Genomic DNA, 20,667 nt, shown 5'->3' on the forward strand with positions numbered 1-20,667 from the left:
AGCTATAGCCGGATTTTCTGGAGCTCCTGTGGCGTTTTGGCAACAATTGATAATTAAGAGGAGTAGTAGCTTACATTTCCCCTTCTGCTTTCAGGCCTGGACTGATTTCTTAGCGTTTAGCTGGGAGTCCTCGGCCATTCAGAGGAACTTGCCTCCATCCTCTGAGCAGGACCTGCAGTAATTGGACTACCTGCTGCAGATTGTATGCACTGTTAAAACCATCAGAATTCAGTCTGCTGCAATGTCTGCCAGAGTAAAGCTTTAATTTTTCAGAGACCCTTCTAAAAGTGTGTCGTGCTCAGGGTCTCGGACGGTTGTAAAAGGCTCCAGCCTTCACAGGACTGCAGGCAGGAGGCCGGTCTATCTTGACCTATGCAGTATCTGCAGCAAGTTAAGACTTCTCTCCTGGTCCTAGATCTAGACGAGACTTCTTTCAGTATTCCATTGTAATTTTGGTGTACTGAGGGTTGGGGAAATTGTGTTAAAGCCAGCACAGGGCTGAGAGTTTGGAGGCTTATTGCCTCTGGATTTTTTCTCATCTGCTTTGGAGCTTGTCATAAGTGTCTGGAGCTCTAAGTCAGACCTAGTGGGCTGGGTTGCCATCATCAGGCTTCCAGTCACAGGTAGGTGGGCCCTTGCCCTGTTATTGGATACCAGAAACATTTGGCTTTTCATTCCCCTGGGGGCTGGCTTGATCCTAGAAGTTGCTGGTTCTCGTGGGTTGCTCCTTCGGGATATGCGTTCCCCTTTTGGAGTTGAGACTTGTAGTCCAAAACTGACCAGCTGGGTCGGGGGGGAAGTTGTCCGCCTCCCAGCGACTGGGGAGGTGGGCCCATGCCCAGTCAAGGATGTAAGGAAGTACTTGGCCTTGAGCCTCCTGGGGACGGCCCCCTACTCATGCATGAAAATAGTCACTCTTTGGCGCGACACCAGTTCACAAAAGTCATGCATATGGCCATCTCTGCTTGTGGGATCTCAGCCTCTGGTTTCGCCCCTCATTCCTTTCGCATAGGTGCAGCGACTATGGCGGCCCATTGGGGCTTCTCAGCCGCCAGGATCAAGGATTTGGGGAGATGGAAATTGTATGCTTTCAAGGGTTAAGTGCGAAACAAAATGCTGAGTTTGGTACTTATGCTTGTTTGTTTCAACCCTTGCAGATCCCACGCTGGTCCGCGTCTGGATAGTGGGACACAGCATCGTTCATTGGGCTGGCAGCAGAGCGAGGCAGTCTGCAAAGGGAGCGTGTCCCGGCCTCCCACAGCACATGCAAGTGTCATGGTTTTCCAGACGTGGAATGTCATGGGGAGAGTTTATGCCGCTGATTGGTCGCCGGCTGCTCTCGGACCTCCCCACCCTATGGCCATAGTGGTGCAGCTGGGGGGAAAATGATGTGGCAACTATTGATTGCCTTGCTTTGCACACCTCAATCCAAAAGAGATTTGGAGGCATTGGCAGCCTTATTACCTTCAGTGAGAATAATTTGGTCTCACCTGTTGCAGAGGCAAACCTGGCGCGGTGTTTCCCGCCCGGAGGCCGCTGAAAGGGCCAGGAAGCGCATTAACTCTGCTGTTTGTGTGAAGGTATTGGAGCTGGGTGGTTTGGTATTTCGCACCCAGACATTAATTTTAAGGCTGAGGCCCTTTACCGGGCAGATGGAGTGCACCTCTCCGATTTGGGGAATGATGTTTGGCTGGATGCGGTGGCTACTAAATTGGGTTCATGGTTGGGTTTGTGAGTGGTTGGCGGCGAGCGTTAGAGCTCGTGTGGCGGTTAGGCATTGGTTATAATATGCTGGTGGTGGAGGGGTCAGGCTGGGCTTGCCCCTCCCATTGCGCTGAAGGGAATTCCGTTAAAGGAATCCTGGGGCTTGCCATGATTTCGTCCAATCCCTGTCATGGGACCAGGGCCGCCCAATCCCTGTCATGGGAATCCTTGTCATAGGATCTGGGCCGGCAAGCTTTCGGGGAGCTGCTGGGGTGAGCGGCGTGGGTCCGACGCTTAGCTCAAATGACCCCCAGTTTGACTTTCTCTTCTACTGGCTACCGATCGGACCTCGGGATGTCAGTTCTGTCCCAGGCGGGGGGACAGATAGTCATAACCAATGTCTAAACAACCACTCACTGATTTTGTATTTTAATAAAGTTGTGGCCAAAATAGTGCCCAAAAACCAAAACTAAATTACGTATTATGTGTGAAGTTATTTGAGGGGTGGCCTGGGGACCTACACACGCAAGGCGTGTTCTCCAATAAATGAGAGCACGTGTTGCGGTGTGGGCCACCGGGCCAGACCTCTTGTTGCCAGGCAGGTTAACAGTTGTTGCCTGGCATTGTGATTGGATAACCGGGTTGCTGGGGCAAATTGTATGTTGCAAATTGGGTGGGTGGGACCATGGTCTTTAAATATTGGTGCACTCTGGTTTCTCTTTCTCTTTGCAGAGTGCATCGGATCACCCGCCCGCCCGCCCTCTTTTCCGGTTGACCTTGCTTTGCCTGTCATGGGGTCGTCTGCCTTGGCGCAGGGGCCTAGTAGGAATTTTGCCATTTGGTGATTGGCTGTGCCATTTGGTTTTTGCCTACTACTCAGCAATTCGTCACAACTTGTAAGGTTGCGGTTAGGCATTGGTTATAATATGCTGGTGGTGGAGGGGTCAGGCTGGGCTTGCCCCTCCCATTGCGCTGAAGGGAATTCCGTTAAAGGAATCCTGGGGCTTGCCATGATTTCGTCCAATCCCTGTCATGGGACCAGGGCCGCCCAATCCCTGTCATGGGAATCCTTGTCATAGGATCTGGGCCGGCAAGCTTTCGGGGAGCTGCTGGGGTGAGCGGCGTGGGTCCGACGCTTAGCTCAAATGACCCCCAGTTTGACTTTCTCTTCTACTGGCTACCGATCGGACCTCGGGATGTCAGTTCTGTCCCAGGCGGGGGGACAGATAGTCATAACCAATGTCTAAACAACCACTCACTGATTTTGTATTTTAATAAAGTTGTGGCCAAAATAGTGCCCAAAAACCAAAACTAAATTACGTATTATGTGTGAAGTTATTTGAGGGGTGGCCTGGGGACCTACACACGCAATTGTGAATTAGGTAGATTCATCTCTAAACGAATCAAGTTTCTCACCCTCCTCAATCTGCCTCCCTCATTATGAACATTCAGGAGGAATTTAAAAATATTCCTGTTTGCCCAGGCACTTGATGGACGAAAGAGACTGTTCCTGGCAATTATTACAGGTGAGGTTATGCCATTGTTTTCCAGAGATTTTAGACAAGATTAATATTTCCCAGTGCTTTCCCTCATTTTATTTTTAATCGTGCTGGCTTTCCGTTTGGTTGTTTGCCACCCTCGGCTCCTTTGGGAACACACAGGAACACTGGATTTTGTCTTACACTGAATCAGACCATTGGTGCCTCTGACTCAATGCTGTCTACACTGGCTGGCAGGAGCTGGCAGCCTGTCTACACTGGCTGGCAGGAATTCCCAGCCCTACCTCAAACTTCCAGGAATTGAACGTGGGATCTTCTGAATCCACAGAAGATACCGGTACTTTACCCCTCAGCTACGACCCTATAATATTGAAACATGTTTGCTACGGCTACACTACGAAGCCAGGAATCTGCCTTGTACAAAATCAGACCATTGATCCATTAAGTTCAGTATTGTCAACTCTGACTGACACCAGCTCTCCAGGATTTCAGGGAATACCTGCAGATGCTGGGGACTGAACACTGGAGATTTTTCTAGCAAAGTATGTTCTTAATTTTATAATTTTTTAATGACAAATAAGGGCCAGCAATTTATACACTGAGAGGCACCCGTGGAAGAACTGTGAGCATGTTGCCTTTGGCCCAACACCTAATAGGGGATAGGCCGTTATACTTTGTGCAAGTTTCTCTCTCTCTCTCTCTCTCTCTCTCTCTCTCTCTCTCTCTCTCTTTTTGCTAAGAACCAATGAGTCATGACAGCTCCAAGGGTTAACGTTATCAAGTCCTCCTCTCCAGCTCCCCGAGGGCCTTTTGAGAATCACTCAAAACTACTTAGGATAATGAATGTCTACAGTAAGGAAGAAGACAAGTGATCTTCAGCACAGGAAAGACAAAATTAACTTAGCAATTATTCTAACAAAAGCTCAGAGAGCCCAAGCTCATTTTGAACTCGATTCCCACCATCCTCTCTGTCGGTTCCATTCTGGGGTAAAAATGTCAGATACTTCATCTCTTATTTAGTAGTGCCTTTAACTTGCTTCATTCTCTTTTGAGCCTCAATATATATATAGCCACACACACACACACACACACACACAGACACAACACATCTTGACCACAGAATCCTAGAATTATAGAGTTGGAAAGGACCCTCAGGGTCATCTAGTCCAACCCTGTGCAATGAAGCATCCAACCATTCCCTGTTTAGGGAAGTTTTTAATGTTTGATGTTTTATTGTGTTTTTAATATTCTGCTGGGAGCCGCCCAGAGTGGGTGGGGAAACCCAGCCAGATGGGCAGGGTATAAATAATAAAATTATTATTATTATGCACAGTACATGGGCTTTCTGCCATAGCTAAGGGCCAGATCCTGGGCTCTTGAGAAGTGATAGATTAGAAATTGCATCTATTAATTATTAACTGTCCCATCCAATAACACTGATCTTAAAGAATGCTCCCAGTGCATTTCAGAGCACAACTCAAAGTGTTGGTGCCGACCTTTAAAGCCCTAAACAGCTTTGGCCATGTATATCTGAAGGAGCATCTCCACCAGCATCATTCAACCCAGACACTGAGGTCCAGCTCCAAGGGCCTTCTGTGAAAAGTGAGGTTACAGGGAAGCAGGCAGAGTGCCTTCTCGGTAGTGGTGCCCGCCCTGTGGAACGCCCTCCCTTCGGATGTCAAGGAAATAAACAACTATCTGACTTATAGAAGACATCTGAAGGCAGCCCCGTTTTGGGAAGTTTCAGATGTTTGACATTTTATTGTGTTTTTAATATTCTGTTGGGGGCAGCCCAGAGTGCCTGGGGCAACCCAACCAGATAAGCAGCAGCTCTAAACAGAATGATGATGATGTACTGTGTGCCACAGACTTCTGCTTGCCCAATGGAATGTGGTTTCCATCTCTGCTCTGCTCAAAAATATCTGCTCGGAGAGGAGAGGGGTTGGAAAAAAAAAAACCCAGAACAGATTTAGGGGGCATATTAAAAAAGGTAAAGGTTCCCTGACAGTTAAGTCCAGTCACAGACGACTCTGGGGTTGTGGCGCTCATCTCACTTTATAGGCTGAGGAAGCCAGTGTTTGTCCACAGACAGTTTTTCCAGGTCATGTGGCCAGCATGACTAAGCCGCTTCTGGCACAACGGAACACCGAAACCAGAGCAGTGTACGGAAACGCCGTTTACCTTCCTGCCAGAGCGGTACCTATTTATCTACTTGCACTGGTGTGCTTTTGAACTGCTAGATTGGCAGGAGCTGGGACAGAGCAACGGGAGCTCACTCTGTTGCAGGGATTCGAACCTCCAACCTTTAATTGGCAAGTCCAAGAGGCTCAGTAGTTTAGACCACAGCAGCACCCGCATCCCTAGAGGGCACATTGGGGGTGGGGGGAGAATAAGAGGAAGGGAAGGTTCATTGTACAAGTAGACTGCTGTGTACGGACAGGGTGACTTTCTTGGATACATTCCTAAATTAATAAATATGGTCATGTGAGTAAGACATGGTAATATATATTTTTCTTTGAATAATTCCTTTTGGGGAGTGAAGGACTCCACTCTGTTAAATGGGAAGTTTTTCAGTTCATAGCGCTCAGTTGTTGGCTTCTGAGGAGCACTTCATTCTGTGCATAGTAATAGCTGAAGACTGTGTGCCTACACTTGTGTACATTGTGGAGGGTGAATTTTTACACAGAGGAGAATGTTGTGGGTGGAGGAGAATATTGTGGATGCAGAGTATATTGACTTTGGTAAGGCTTTTGACAATGTCCCCCATGATAAACTGGTAAAATGTGGGCTAGATTATATTCCTGTTTGGTGGATTTGTAGCTGGCTGAACCCATTTACCATCCTGGATAAAAGTGAAAAGTGGGATGCCACATGGTTTTGTCCTGGGCCCGTTGTTGTCCAATGTCTTTATAAACAACTTGGATGAAGGAATTGAGGGGATGCTCATCAAATTTGCAGATGACACCAAACCACGAGGGGTAAGTCAAGGCCACTGAAAACAGAATTGGGGTAGAATATGACCTTAAAAGCTTGGAGAACTGGGCCCAAACTAACAAAATGACTTTCAAAGGGACAAATGTCAGATTCTGCACTTAGGCAGGAAGAACCAGCTGCACAGCTTGGCTTGACATGTGAAAAGCTGGTGGACCCTTCTTCCTTGGAAGTTTTTAAATAGAGGTTGAATGGCCGTCTGTCCGGGATTCTTTCGCTGCGATTCCCGAATTGCAGGGGGCTGGAGTAATCCACCCAATGATCAACAAAGGCTGGCGACTTCTGATCTAAAATGTGAGTAGTGTTAGACTAAAGTTTACCATCTTGCTTTAAGTCCCCACCCCAAAGGCTCCGATTTAGAGATCTCTATTTAAGGAAGGGACGCAGGTGGCGCTGTGGGTTAAACCACAGAGCCTAGGACTTGCCGATCAGAAGGTTGGCGGTTCGAATCCCTGCGACGGGGTGAGCTCCTGTTGCTCGGTCCCTGCTCCTGCCAACCTAGTAGTTCGAAAGCACGTCAAAGTGCAAGTAGATAAATAGGTACCGCTCTGGCGGGAAGGTAAACGGCATTTCTGTGCGCTGCTCTGTTCGCCAGAAGCAGCTTAGTCATGCTGGCCACATGACCTGGAAGCTGTACGCCGGCTCCTCAGCCAATAAAGAGAGATGAACGCCGCAACCCCAGAGTTGGTCACGAATGGCCCTAAGGGTCAGGGGTCCCTTTACATTTACCTATTTCAGGAAGACAGAGTTCGGAAACCTTTCTAAGTCTGAAGGGACACACCTTTTCCACAGCCAAATGCCATTAAAGGATGGAGCCATTGGCAAAAATTGGTGGAGTATTTATTGCAGAAGTTGCCTTTATATTAAGTACAGTAGGCTAGTTTACACACACACACACACACACACACACACACACACACACACACACTTCTTTCCTCTATCAGACAAGGAAGAGGTGCTATCAGAGTTCAAGGGCAAAATCTCTCCAGGCAAAAATGCTTGGAGTGCATAGAGGAGCCAGTGAGGGGGTGTGGCCTGTGGAGAGAGGGAGAGGCCTATGGAGATTTCCAAGGGCCTGATAGAACATACTGGAGGGCCACATTCAACCCTCACAGCTTATGTTTTCCCACCTCTTCGGTAAAAGTCTGCAGCAGCGAAAAATTTTTGGGACAAAGTTGCCACAAACTGTTGAGGAGGCACCTGCATAATAACTTTACAAGACTCTTCCTGAAACAAAGGAGAATGCTTTCCCATTGGTATAATTAGCCAGGCTCTTTTTCGCAGTGACCGCCTTCTCATTTTCAGCAGTGCCGATTCCATTTGCAAAGGTTGCCTACCTATAATTAAAACAATAGCGTCGCCTCCGCAGTTCCGCACACTAGGAAATACATTATTTACTGATGAATTCGGAAGTTATGAAAACATAATTAGAGGGGCCCACCTAGGCCGCTGGGTGACTCCCTCCTGAAATTATTGAGATGATTTAAAGAAAGAAATAGAGCAAAACAAGCTGAGTGGGATCCTGCACCATATCCCTTGTTTTTGCAAAACTCCGAGATGGATTTCTGCAATATATTGTTGTTTTCAGCTGAAGGGCTCTCCTGAAATTCAGGAACTACAGTGGTCATTTCACACTCCTCTGAGGATTCCGTTTTAAGTGACTATTACCAGAGCTGCCCAGCCAAGTAACTACTTTGGACAAGAAACAATCACTGCTCACCTTGCTGGAATTAAAAGTTCTGTGCCTGACAAAGTTCTACTCAAGGTAGCCCCATTGAAATTACCTGGACCTAAGTCAGTCACATCCATTCATTTCAATGGGTCTGCTCTGAGGATAACAAACACTGGGATGCAACCCAATAATAGTAATGATTCTGCTATCTGTTTTGGAAAGTTGCTTGTCTATCTGTCTGCTATGCATTTGGACACCTTTTAAGGTATTGAAACCAATTCTTCCTATAATTTCATAATCATATCTTTCAATCCCTTGAAATTATCAGAGGTTTTTAAAATTGTTTTGTTTGTTTTGTTAATTTAATGTTTTGTGTAGTGTTTTTGTCTTTGTGATGTATTGTATTCTAATGTTAATTTTCTTCTTTTTTGTATTTTCTTTATTTCTTTTTTATGTAATCTTTAAATTGTTAATAAATATTATTTTAAAAAAAGAAAAAAAAGAAACCAATTCTTCCTGAGATCAAGGAATATAGTAAGGAAATGGCTTGGAAGGATGTGTCCACCGTAGAAACCTGACACTGGTATTGATTATTTCATTAAAATTTAAGTACCGTATTTTTCGCCCTATAGGACACACTTTTTCCCCTCCAAAAATGAAGGGGAAATGTGTGTGCGTCCTATGGGGCGAATGCAGGCTTTCGCTGAAGCCTGGAGAGCGAGAGGGGTCGGTGCACACCGACCCCTCTCGCTCTCCAGGCTTTGCGCAGATCTCCGCAAGCAGCGAGAGTGCTCCCGCTGCTTGCGGAGAGTTGCCTGCATGCAGAAGCCTGCGCGTGCTGAGCTCAGCACGTCCAGGCTTCGCGGACCCCTCCGCAAGCAGCGGGAGCCAGCGCTGGGCTCCCACGGCTTGCAGAGAGCTGCCTGTTTGGGGGCTGGGGCGGGGGAAGCTCGGGCCTCCCCCACCCCAACCCCGCACCTGGGGGGGGAAAAATATTTTTTTCCCTTTATTTCCCCCCCAAAAAACTAGGTGCGCCTTATGGGACGGTGCGTCCTATAGGGTGAAAAATACGGTACCTCTTCTCTGCCCTTGTTCTTCTTAAGCTGTGAGTTACATTGCACAGTGTCACTCAAATTTATCACCCTCCGCTTCCTTGATCCTGAGCTTTCTTTGATGCTTCCCTTTCCTGATTTGCTTATTTACCCTCTCTACTGGTGACACTTCCTCTTCACATCTCGTCCTTCTGGTAAGGAGCTTGCAGGTGCATCTCTTTGGCTTGCCACATTCTACCCCTCTTTTGCCCTTACAGGCCCTCAGAAACACCTGTAGTTACGGCTATCACCTTTACCAAACAATTCCTGTCTTGACCTTGCCTAGCCAGTTAAATCAAAACAATACTTATTCCTGGAGTTCACATTCTTCCCCAAACTGTATATGGAAGTGTGTGCCTGTGAGTCAAGGCTGCCCCAAGACATTGCAATGCCTGAGGCTTTCCTGCTAATTGTCTATTCTCCTATTCTGTTCCACGAGGCTTGCCTAAGAGAATTTCCCAGGGTCTGCCGCCCTGTGGGTTTGATCTGCCAGTTTCCTACTCTACCACCCTTAACTGGAGTGTCACTTTGTGAGTGTGTGTGTGCACACACATGTGTGCTCCTGTATGCAAGGAAAACCGCTATAGAGTTCCCATACAATAGTTGCCACTAGACAGTAGACACCTGAAGGAGCGTTCCACCCCCATCGTTCTTCCCTGAGGTCCAACGCCGAGGGTCTTCTGGCGGTTCCCTCACTGCGAGAAGCCAAGTTACAGGGAACCAGGCAGAGGGCCTTCTCGGTGGTGGCGCCTGTGGAACGCCCTCCCGTCAGATGTCAAAGAAACAAACAACTATCTGACTTTTAGAAGACATCTGAAGGCAGAAGAAGAAGAAGAAGAAGAAGAAGAGTTTGGATTTGATATCCCGCCTTTCACTCCCCTTCAGGAGTCTCAAAGCGGCTAAGATTCTCCTTTCCCTTCCTCCCCCACAACAAACACTCTGTGGGGTGAGTGGGGCTGAGAGACTTCAGAGAAGTGTGACTGGCCCAAGATCACCCAGCAGCTCCATGTGGAGGAGCGGAGACGCGAACCTGGTTCCCCAGATTACGAGACTACCGCTCTTAACCACTACACCACACTCTGTGCCCTGTTAGGGAAGATTTTAATATTTGATGAATTATTGTATTTTAATATTTTGTTGGAAGCCGCCCACAGTGGCTGGGGAAACCCAGCCAGATGGGCAGGGTATAAATTGTAAGTTATTATTATTATTACTAGCAGTAGATGTGAAAAGGATCTAGGGGTCTTAATAGACCAGAAGCTTAACAGGAGTCAACAGTATGATGTGGTAGAAAAGGAAAGGAAAGGAAGCTAATGATATTCTAGACTGCATAAACAGAAGTATAGTGTCCAGACCAAGGGAAGTAACAGTACTGCTCTATTCTGCCTTGGTCAGACCACACTTGGAATACTGTGCCCGATTCTGGGCGACACAGTTTAAGAAGGATGTTGACAAGCCGGAACGTGTACAGAGGAGGGCAACCAAGATGATCAAGGGTCTGGAATACAAGACCTATGAGGAACCATTGAGGGAGTTGGGTATGTTTAGCCTGGAGAAGAGGAGACTGAGAGGAGATATGACAGCCATCTTCAAAAATCTGAAAGGCTGTCACACAGATGATGGAGCATTCTGCTGCTCCACAGGCGAGGACCTGAACCAATGGCTTCAACTTACAAGAAAGGAGACTCCTGACTAAATATCAGGAAGAACTTTCTGAGAGTAAGAGCTGTTCAACAGTGGAATGAACTTCCTTGGGAGGTTGTGGACTTTCCTTCCTTGGAGGTTTTTAAGCAGAGGTTTGGACTAGATCACACTTAGGGGCCCTTTCAACAGTGCAGTTCTGTGATTCTATAACTGTCAGTCCCAATGGAAGGGCTGAGCCCACAGAGACAGCTTTTCCATAAATTACAACGCCAAATCCAACTGCAATAACTGCAGTGCTGCTTGGTCATGTGAACACCCACAACACGTCTCGACAGTAGTTAATCACACCAGCAGACCAGAGTTAACGAACAGTGTTATCATTAATGTGGAAACTGTGTGTGTGTGTGTGTGTGTGTGTGTGTGTGTGTGTAGCCTAAATGGGGATAATTGCCCATCTTTCATCACATGGAGATTATGAAGATAAATACACCGCAAACTGATGGGGACCAGATAAGTACATATGATTGATTGATTTTCTAATTAATCCTTACATACGCGCTCAATTAACTCAGCAAACAGCAATATGCAGGGACAACTGTACAGGTTGTTACATCCAGCTCCATAATTTTTGTCTCATTGACTTGGATGCATCACATTTCTTAGACTTTCAAAATGTTAACATGTCCTGATTGTTCACAGTTGACTAGATTACCCATGAGTGCTCATTTTCTTTTTTCTCTTTAGGGCAGAGGGTGGGTGGGGGGAGTACGTTGAAAATATTATTTAAGTGCTGAGCTTGTAGCACAGTTAAGCACAAGAGGCCTGGTTTTCAAATAAAGGGGAAAGATGATACTGGAATTTCTCCCCTTGTCACATATGCTACAGCCCAGGTCAGGAGTGCTGTTTGGTACTTTAAAAACTGAGGGTACAGGCTCGGGACAGAAATTTGCATAACATTTGCATTTGCTGATTTATACAGTGGTACCTCGGGATGTGAACAGGATCCGTTCCGGAGCCCATTCGCATCCCAAACAGAATGTAAGAAGCGACAGCGTGTCTGCGTGTGTGCGGGTCGCGTTTCGCCGCTTCCGCGCATGCGCGTGACGTCATTTTGATCGTCTGCGCATGCGCAAGCAGCGAAACCAAGAAGTAACGCGCTCCGTTACTTCTGGGTCGCCGCAGAGCGCAACCCGAAAATACTTATCCTGAAGCATATTTATCCCGAGGTATGACTGTATAACCAAATGCTAGGATCTGTCTTTGAACAATGAAGATGATGGTGGCTGTTTGGGAGTCTTGCCAGGGTGCTGAAACGCTTTTGGCCCAGGGACCAAATTCCCTTCTGGGGAACTTTCTGAGGGCCGCATGTCAGCAGGGAGCAGGGCCAGAGGAGGAAGTGGACGGGGCAACAAATGCAAACGTTTCTGCACACACTCGTACACCCTCCTCTGGACTCCAAATTTGCTGTGATGTTTATTTTATTTATTAATTTTTTTACATTGGTCTTCACGCCTTTGAAGGTGACCCGGAAACTGCAATTAATCCAGAATGCGGAAGATAGACTGGTGACTGGGAGTGGCTGCCGGGACCACATAACACCGGTTCTGAGAGATCTGCACTGGCTCCCAGTACGTTTCCGAGCACGATTCAAAGTGTTGGTGTTGATCTTTAAAGCCCTAAACGGCCTCAGTCCTGTATACCTGAAGGAGCGTCTCCACCCCCATCGTTCTGCCCGGACACTGAGATCCAGCGCTGGGGGCCTTCTGGCGGTTCCCTCATTGCGAGAAGTGAGGCTACAGGGAACCAGACAGAGGGCCTTCTCGGTAATGGCGCCCGCCCTGTGGAACGCCTTCCCATCAGATGTCAAAGAGATAAACAACTACCTGACATTCAGAAGACATCTTAAGGCAGCCCTGTTCAGGGAAGTTTTTAATATTTAACGCTGTACTGTTTTTAACACTTGATTGGGAGCCGCCCAGAGTGGCTGTGGAAACTTAGCCAGATGAACGGGGTATAAATAATTTATTATTATTATTATTATTATTATTATTATTATTATTATTATTCTGAGGATCACAAGGTGGTTTGCGATATAAAAAAGCCTAACACAGTAACAAACAAAAACAATAACCCCTTACACACACACGCGCACACACACACACACACAAAGAGAGAGATTTAAAGCCAAAGGCCTGAGAGCAGAGGAATGCTTTTTCCCCTGGTGCCTAAAGATAGATGTCAGGGCTGGAGTCAGAGGTCGGTCAGCACAAAGAAGCAGAGCCAACTGTCAGTGAAGTTAACTTTTTACTCAAGGAAACGAACACCCTGCCCTCCTTCTGCCCTCCTCATTATTCTGCGCGTTCTTGGAGACCAGCAGGGAAGGGAGCTTGTTGCAGCAGGAGGGGGAAACTCCCTGGATTCTTCAGCAGCCTCTTGATGCCCCACCACCCATTCTCCGGCTCTGAGCCTTCTCCCTCTGGGGTTTCCCATGGGGTTCCCCACTCCTCTCCATCCAGCCAGTCCCTGACAATATGTAACGAAGGTACCAAGCAATCCTCCCTGGGGAGAGCATTCCACAAATGGGTGATTCCTGCATTGCAGGGGATTGGACTAGATGGGGTCCTGTCCAGCTCTACAATTCTATGATTCTGTGAAGAGTTGAGGGATATGTTGAAGCCAGGAAAAACACACGTGTGAAAGCGACAGATATATAGATTATGATGTTCTAGTATTGATGTTGGGCTTTATTTCATTTTTTCCTCCTTAAATCAAAAGACAACATCAGGTGTGCTGCTTCTCCTACTTGTGACTCCACTCTGCTTCTCTCAGGAACACCCAGCCTCACGGTTCAGAAATGAGGGGCGCTGGGTGGCAGGAAAGATAATTAGTGGGTGCATTTTTGAAAACAGATCGTTAGAAAGTGACACCCTCCTTGCAAATTAAAGGAGATCATTCCCTAAGCAATGATTATTACTGATGGTGTTGGTTCTCCTAAGGCCTCTCAGTGGAGCAGAGCTCCTAGTTTCTGGGAGTCTAAATCTGGCACATGATCCAGCAGGTGTTTTGACTATAATGTCAAGTACAGAAGAGTGCTGGGAAGTTTCTCTCTGTTCTATTGCAGAAAAATTAAGCGACTAATATTAGCACTATACCAACACCCCTGAATAATTGTTATTTATATCAGAGTTCTATGCTGGCATCTCTCCTCCAGTTTCTCAAAGCTTTAAGTCCCCTGTAAAAGAGGCTTCCATTTTTTTCTGCTTTCTTCTCTGGGAATTTTTATAAATTAATCAGAAATCTGGTGGCTCCACTAAACCAGAAATAGTACCTCGGGTTAAGAACTTTGCTTCAGGATGAGAACAGAAATCGTGCTCGAGTGGTGCGGCGGTAGCAGGAGCTAAACCTTATCCAACTTACCTTATCAAAGTGGCCTAGGTATTTTATTCTCTAGTATACACTTATACACTTCTCCAACACACTGCAGCCTCCCTGGCTGCCCACCCTTCCTGATCTAAGGAGGTCCCATGGGAAGAGTTGCCTCATGATGTCTTCCCTGGGATTTTATGGACGCCAGCACACCCAAGAAGGCTACAGAATAGAGACCACCGGGAAGACAATTTGTAGGATTAAAGAAAGGACATGCAGAAGCACCCCTTGGCCACCTCGTGAGGTGAGCCCACCATAAACTCTGCATCCCCCCTCCTGAAAAATTCGTTAAAATGTTCTCTCCCCTTTGATAATTTTTGAATGCAATTATGTTCTCATTTACTTATATAATATGCCACCCCCACCCCCACCCCCCCAAAAAAACAGGAGGGAAATTTTGGGACAGTGTGAATTTATATATTAGTTCAGCCGGGGTGACCCGTCCCATCTCACCACTAGAGGTGAAGCCCTGTAGTGGAGGTATTTCCATCCCACATTTCTTAGCAAAGCAGTATACATACAATATACCGTATTTTTCCTGACCATAAGACACACCTAGTTTTTAGAGGAGGAAAGGGGGAAATCCCTGTTTTTGGGGGGATCAGCTCACAGTTTTGCAGCTTCTTTTGCAAAGGGGAAAAGCCCCGTTTTTGAGGATCAGCTCAAGGTTGTTGAGCTTACGTTGCAAGGGGGGGAAATCCTGTTTTTATGGGGTTCAACTCACAGTTCTACAGCTTCGTTAGGAAAGGAAAGGGAGCCGTTTCTACAGTTTCCAGACAGATAATGTAATCAGCCAGTCACATGTCACTGGGGAAACAAACAGCCTCCGTTTGTGGAACATTCAACAATGGAGGCTTGGGCAAGGGGCCAGGGCCAGAAAGGGAGCCAGCAATGCACCACACATTCACTCCATAAGACGCACAGACATTTCCCCTTACTTTTTAGGAGGAAAAAAGTGTGTCTTATGGAGCAAAATCTCTCTCTCTCTCTCTTCTCAGCAAGTGCAACACTAGTTGATGCAATGGTTCCCCCCCCCCCCAGTGGCTGGGCAGTGGGTCGGGGTGGAGAGCTGCTGCCATTTTTTGACCGGTGCCCACAGTGTTTCATCAAATGTTTGGTAACTAGGGCTTTTAGAAATGTAAATTGGGCCTGAACGCAAACGAGGTCTGAATGCAGTTGTTATAAAGCGAGCCTTTCATATCTCATCAGAGCAATGTTTCTGGACCAATCTTCTTTTTATCAAACAGCTAGATAATCTTAACGGTTAGATAGGTAAGCCAGAGTTCTGCAAATCTCCCCAGAGGTGAGCTTCAAAGCCAAGCTAAAGACTCATGTTGAGCAAGACGCGGCTTGCAACGCATCTCAGCCGGAAGACGGTGAGAGAACAAGGACACGGATGAAGTGAGTCATTCGAGACTCCTGGCACTTTTCATTCAAGAAGCTGCTTTGCTTGCCTCCCAGCCAGGAATAGAGTATTATAGGAAGGGGCTTCCAGAGCAGAAGGATAACAGTCAAATAATGAGATATACATTAAAACCAAATGCTATTAAAATCAACCCTAGAGCCAAGAAACTTAAAAAAACACAAGGAAACATGATTGGAGACAGAAACGTATTTGAGAAACTAGTGAAAGAATTGTGAAATTTCATAGGCAGGGAGGTGGGCTGGAAGGGGTGCATTTTTAGTGGAATGAAGTCTCCAGGTTTACCTTCTACCTATCCCTTCATCCATATTACCGTATTTTTTGCTCTATAAGACGCACTTTCCCCTTCCTAAAAAGTAAGGGGAAATGTGTGTGCGTCTTATGGAGCAAATGCAGGCGGGAGGATCTGCTCAGTGCTCCCTTTAAAGAGCCGCACACACGTTCTGCGCGCTCTTTAAAGGGAGTGCGGCTCTTGGGGGAGCCTTCGTCCCACTGCCAGGGAGAGGCTGCGCGCGGCTATCCCACTTGTGGCCTGGCTTCTGGCTTAGCGCGCGACTCTTGCGGAAGGTGGGGGAAGGGACAGAGCTCTGTCCCTTTCCCCACCTCCCAGAAAAGACGCGCTCCCTTTAAAGAGCCAGGCGGAGCGTGTATGCAGCTCTTGGCGGAGAAAAGCCTGCAAGCGCCGCACACACGCTCCATGTGGCTCGTGAAAGGGAGCGCTGAGCAGAGCTTGGGATGCATACAGGCTCTGCTCAGCGCTCCCTTTAAAGAATATTTTTTTCCTTGCATTCCCCCTCTAAAAAGGTGTGTTTTATGGTCGGGTGCGTCTTATGGGGCGAAAAATACGGTATTTATAGCCTCTCTTAATTTCTTGTTAAATACAATTTTAAGTGGATCGCTGTGCAGATAAAGCTGAATGTAAGTTGCAGATCTACTTGGAATACAACACTTCTTTTTCAGGGGGGGGGGGGACAGGGAAGTGAAGCATCAGCAATTGACGCCAAATGGCAAGATCACACAGTCACTTGTTCTGTTCTAGCAAAGGCCCCAAAGATGAAAGACAACATTATATGGCCAAAAATACATACATACTGTAAATACAATGCATGACACTTGGGAAGAAAGTAGTGCTGTGCTGAACCATCATGATGCTGTGAAGGGCAGTAGGAGAGCACATGAAGATGAACTAGGAATCATTCAAAGTTGTACACCAAAATGAATTTAGTTCACCTTTAGTTCACCTGATGATTATGGGAGCATCTCTCCAATGTAGTTTAGAGGTCTTTGAATGAGTTCAACTGAACTAAGTTTATTCCAAACTCCGGAAATTTTGCCTAAGAATCCTGCAAGAATTTGGAGATTTCTCCTTAGGCAAAACAGCAGATGAATGTGCCTGCTCTGAGAAAAGTGTGGAGAGTGTCAACACGAGAACAGGCCTTTTCTGCATTGGTTCCCCATTTGTGGAATGCTCTCCCCAGGGAAGCTCGCCTGGTGCCATCCAGTGTTGCTGAGTTGCGCCCAACATGGGGGTGGGGTGGGGCGACAGCACATGCAATATGTCACACGAGTGATGCCCCTCAACCTGGCTAGGTTGACTCGCCCCCCCCACCAACCCACCACCTTTTTGAAAGGAACGTGTGGTATGAAGATGCTTCACCCTGCCACGTCCCTTGCCATCCTCAAAAGGACGCAGCGGGGCTAAGCATCTTCATCCTGGTGCATACTTTTGAGGATCACCACAACATTTTCTTTGGGTGGGGGACAGCCCCCTTCTTGAAAATATTGGGGGACCCTCCATTGATGGCGCCCCTGGAGCCTTTGTTACACATCTTTAGGTGCCCGGAAAAAACTTCTCCCAGGCCTTTGGCTAATGAAACAGTCGATGGTCTTTTAAACTATGAATGTGTGCAGGGAGGGTTACACTATGTATTTTTGTGTTTTAAACCATCCTGTGATCCTCAGACGAAGGGTTTGTATATAAAATAAATAAATCTTGGATGTGGGCCAAAAGCATTTGAATATTTGGATGGGGTGAGAGGCTTTCATCTTTAGGCTGCGTCCTCAGATTTTGCATAGAGTCAATTCCCAAGCCACTCTAGAAGTTCAGAGTGGATTGTGGCCCTCAGGTTGCAAATGGCTCTCCACACATTGCTCCAGGCACACAAACATGGTGATGGTGGCAAGGGTGGTGGGAGCTAGTATGAGAAGCCTGCTGTCTCTGACAATGTCAGGCTTCAGAGAATTGGCTTCCTCCCTGATTTGGCAGTAGATAAGCAGAACAAAGGAAAATGTGTCTTCTTTCCAGTTAGAAACTTTAATGATCACAGCAAGAGAACAAAGAATCCCTTTCTGGGAATGGCGGTGCTCCCAATTAAGGGTTCCACCCATTTCCTCCCTAGTCACTACCATGTCTTGCAACCTGATCTCACAACCATTGTGCTTTCTGCACTGCCACCTTTTCAGCTCTTCTTGACCTTGGGCTGAGCGGATGGATGCTGTCCAGAGACAGTGAATCTGTTAACTCTCTCTGTCCCAGTGCATCTTCTCCTAGCTGTTCCCCATCCAGTATTCCCCAGCTTCTGCCTTCTGAACTATGTCCCTCTGCAAACCACTATTCCAAATCTATACTGTCCCCCTGCTCCTGGGAAGATTTGAGATCCTGATCAGGAGCAGAGGGAGGGGGAGACTCCCGCCATTCCTCCTCACTGCAGCCCTTCGCAGCACGGTCCCTGACAGATAACCAGTTAGGTCCTCCACCTGCCCTCTCAGCCACAGTTACTCCATCTGTAAAATGGGCATGCGCTGTCCTACATCACAGAGTTTGGTGAGATCCAAACATCTAGCATGACTAGGAATCCCTGTCCTTGGTGGTTTAGGATAAATTACAAGAGGCTCCACATAACTTCTGATGGATTAACAGCTTCAACCGCGAGCTAGCTAGTTTCCTTTTTTCCTTCTACATCTACGCCCGAAGGCAGCAAGGATGCTTTCTCAGCTCCGCCTTTCGAATGTGCTACCTTTTATTTAGAGCAACAAGCCTTCAAAATGCACAGAACGCTCGACACCGATTACATTTAAAAAAAAAGAATCAGTAATCTGGACTTGGAAGCATAATGTGCAACATCTTGTGGCAATATCCGAGCTAATTTGACATGATGAATTAGCATCTAGGCATGGAAGATAAGTGCAGAGGTTTCATTATCTTTTGATATCCCCCATTTTTCAAGCGAACACACTTGACAGATTATTCATATTCATTTCTCTCTGTACACATTTCGTTAAAGCACAAAATTAGCAGTAACTTTGATTCCTCCTTTACTTGGGGGCCTCTCCTTTCACTCAGAAATCCCCGCTCCTGCCAGGAAATCGCTTGCCTTTCAGAACATCTGCTGGATAATGCAGGGGAGGGAGGAAGCGGGGAGTGGAGGTGGCAAAGTAGGTATGAACAAGTTGCAATGAAGATCAGTGCCAAATGAGACAAATCTTCCCTTGCCTTTTATTGCTTTTTATTAAAATAAAACTTGATGTGAATGAGTGGGAGAGCACAATTCAGAACAGGGCAATTGGGTTTTAGCTTCCCTTTCTCCATGTTGTTTCCTCAGTGTAAATAGTCCTGTTTGACCAACTAAGGAAATGTGTAGGTTTGGTAGCAGCCTGGGGTGTATTTAGATCAGGAAACAGCCTATGGCATAGCATTAATGCCTCCTCCGTTAGCACCAAGGCCCCAGTCCTAGCTGCACTCCCAAGTGGCTTTCTCCGTGTGCATTTCGAACAGACATGAGGTCTGACACAGATCCCCATTATCTTGTTCCATTTGTCAAACATTGCCGGCAAAATCTGTCCGTGTGCAGGAACTCTGCTCAGCAGCTCCCCCTGCTGCCCCCGCCACGGCTGTGCTCCCAATAGCTCGGTTCCTTCCTGAAGACTGTGCTGGATTTCAAATGCAACAAATAAGTAGGAAAAGATGCGTAAAGAAAAGGGACGGCGTTCACGTGAGAGCAAATATGATCTTCCATGGGTTTGTTTTGCTGGCGGGGAGAGGGGAGGGGGGTATTCAAAACAAATTTTTTTTTGCATTTTTATTCCTGAATCCAGTGGCGTAGCGTGGGGGGTGCAGGGGGGGCCGGCTGCACCGGGCACAACATCTGGGGGTTAGGGTTAGGGGGCGCAAATCCACGGGTTAGGGGGCACAAATTACTTGCCTTGCCCCGGGTGCTGACAACCCACGCTACACCACTGCCTGAATCACAGGGGGGTTGGATTAGATGGTCCTCGGGTCCCTTCCAACTTTAAAATTCTATGATTCGACGTGCTAGCCGCTTCTTTCACAAAATTGACTCAAGGTGACTTGAAGGACAATTGTGATGACCGAGTAACTGGAATTAGCAGATTTAGGGCAGGATGGAACCCAGCCACGAGATCCCATCAAAGGTCGCTGTTTATTTAACTAAGAGCAGCCCAATCAAATGATTTCTATTTATCTAAAGATGTTTTTTTCAAATTATGTTCTTTAGGGAGGAACTCGACACTTAAAACTAGGACAGTGTCGTATTAATTAAAGTACACAGAGAACATACCCCATGTACTTTTCATCTGCTTGGCAGCAGCGTTGTGCTGTTTTCCTCATCCATTCCTAATGAGCAGAGCATTTGAGGCCCGGTGGTGCTATGCAATTAAAACAATAAAGACTTATCGGCCTAACGCAGGATGGAAATTTGAGGGGCCTGCAAGTTCCCGTTTCAAATTTACAACTCAAATCACAGCCGGGCCTGAAACCTCCAATCTCTTCTCTGCTCTTCATGGGAGCTTCAGCTGTAGAATAAATGCCCCAAGGGGATATGGCACAGTGGAATTAATGCAGCACACCTCTGCAAAACACAGAATGGGAAGATAGAGATCAAAACATATGCCAGTGAAAAGCCGGTGGGTGGGATTCACTTAGCCAGCCACATCAGCCCTGGGCAAAGACTCCCACTTCCCATCTCCTGCCTCTGCATCCCCTAAAATTGTCTCACGGGGGTGGGGTGGGGTGGGGTCAGGGGAATGCCCAGAACAGTATGTGAAGAGAGGAGAGAAAAGAGGGATTGTTCCATCTGGCAAGCTGAAATGTCTCCTAGGATGGAATGACTGGAAGAGCACAACATGGAATCCCACCCAGTAATTTTGCAGCTGAAAACCCCCAAACCAACTTGACCGCTTGACTTCAATTGCACGAGC

The 20,667-nt window shown here is 47.0% G+C and overlaps 1 protein-coding gene and 1 long non-coding RNA gene across 49 annotated transcripts in view; one reads left to right on the forward strand and one right to left on the reverse strand.

The window, feature by feature from the left end:
• Positions 1–7,119, forward strand: part of LOC310842134 — a 203,567-nt gene extending 196,448 nt beyond the window's left edge. The window contains exon 3 of the long non-coding RNA XR_014562909.1: positions 7,063–7,119. This is a non-coding gene — a long non-coding RNA (uncharacterized lncRNA). The remainder of the gene's footprint in view (positions 1–7,062) is intronic.
• Positions 1–20,667, reverse strand: part of NRXN1 (neurexin 1) — a 988,232-nt gene that overhangs the window by 70,600 nt on the left and 896,965 nt on the right. The gene's annotated exons all lie outside the window — the stretch shown is intronic.

The sequence above is a fragment of the Podarcis gaigeae genome, assembly GCF_964106915.1.
Source record: "Podarcis gaigeae genome assembly, chromosome: 3".
NCBI lineage: Eukaryota > Metazoa > Chordata > Lepidosauria > Squamata > Lacertidae > Podarcis > Podarcis gaigeae.